Source organism: Cynoglossus semilaevis, chromosome 15, assembly GCF_000523025.1.
Source record: "Cynoglossus semilaevis isolate Cse_v1.0 chromosome 15, Cse_v1.0, whole genome shotgun sequence".
Classification (NCBI taxonomy): domain Eukaryota; kingdom Metazoa; phylum Chordata; class Actinopteri; order Pleuronectiformes; family Cynoglossidae; genus Cynoglossus; species Cynoglossus semilaevis.
In genome coordinates this window covers 1,263,423-1,264,973 of record NC_024321.1, presented here as the reverse complement: position 1 = coordinate 1,264,973, position 1,551 = coordinate 1,263,423, and the positions used below count along the sequence as shown (strand labels likewise).

The 1,551-nt window shown below is 43.1% G+C and overlaps 1 protein-coding gene across 1 annotated transcript in view; it reads left to right on the top strand.

The window, feature by feature from the left end:
• LOC112488207 (uncharacterized) overlaps positions 1 to 1,551 on the top strand; it is a 38,934-nt gene that overhangs the window by 35,270 nt on the left and 2,113 nt on the right. The gene's annotated exons all lie outside the window — the stretch shown is intronic.

The following is a 1,551-nucleotide window of genomic DNA, read 5'->3' as shown; positions in this document are numbered from 1 at the left end:
TCCCTGTTGAGTCCTGTTTTTGTGCTGCAGCTTTTAGTGGTGTTTTTTTTTTTTTTATCAGCGCAACTTTTTCAGCTCATTCCCCCGCGCATGTACGAAAGACATCTTCGATTACAGCTGATTATCTGCAGACAAGACTCTGCATCAACATCAAACCATTTTGTCAGCTCTAGAAAGACTGGATTTTCTTATATGTACCGTATTTTCCGGACTATAAGTCGCACTTTGGCCGGGTTTGGAACTTACGCTCAGGCGCGCCTTGTATTTTAAAATATATAATTTCATGTTCCTGATTTTCACAAGCCACTGATTTTTGACAGCCACTAGAGGGCACTCTAGGCTTGTGTACCGGTATCTGCTACTCCTGTACCTCTGAAAATTTACATGTTCGGTATTTTCACACTGACATCCACTAGAGGGCACTCTAGGCTTATGTACCAGTATCTGCTACTCCTGTACCTCTGAAAATTTACATGTTCGTTATTTTCCCACTGCCAGCCACTAGAGGGCACTCTAGGCTTGTGTACCATTATCTGCTACTCCTGTACCTCTGAAAATTTACATGTTCGTAATTTTCACACTGACAGCCGCTAGAGGGCACTCTAGGCTACTACTACCATTTTCTGGTACTCCTGTACCACTGCGACTTATAGTCCGGAAAATACGGTACGTGATGTTGATACAAAACAAAGTGACAATTTAGCCGGCGAAAAGTAGTTTTAATGTAAAAATCTAAAAATCTCAATACGGGATAATTGAAAAAAAAAAAAAGTCTCCATTATGAATTTCAGAAGACAACAACAATGTTACAGCTAGTACTTTTTTTTTTGTTTTTTTTTTTTTTAGAGAAACAAGAAAATAAAATTGACAAGGCCATTATATGTAAATGTGAAAAAAAAAAAAATATATCATGTTTCCTCCAGAGGAGAAATTACTTTGACATTGAAAAGATAAAACAGTACAAAGGCTAATGAAATATGTGGTTATGGGGTGAAGCACAGCCAGCGGGAGGAGGAGGAGAAGGAGGAGGCGTGAGCTGAATACAGCGGGCTTTATTTCGTGTGTGCATGTGTGTGTGTGTGTGTGTGTGTTTCGAGGGGGTTTGTGGCTTCCTGGCATCTTCAATCAGAACTCCGCTACAAGTCTGTGTGTCATAACTGCAGGAAAACAGTGCGGCTTTGTGAAGTGAGGCGAGTGTTTTCAAGGAGAGCGGCCGTTTGTGTGTGTGTGTGTGTGTGTGTCTCTGTGTGCCTATACTCTCTGACCGACAGTTCGGCCTTTTTTTTTTTTTTTTTTTCCCCCCACACTTTTATTGGCACTTCGTCAGCGCTGACTTTGCAAGAGTGCGACACTGTTTTCATCAGATTGTCTGTTTTTGGCAGATAGTCAGGAGTTTAACCCTGAAGTCGTCAGATCCGAAGACGTCCGATTCTGGAGAAATGTCCCCGGTGCGTGCGCGTGACAGGGTTGGCAGACGTCGGGCAGACGTCCTTCGTGACCTTTGTGGCCTTTTCTGGTGCCCGTTCACCAGTAGGTGTGTGGGGGGGGGGG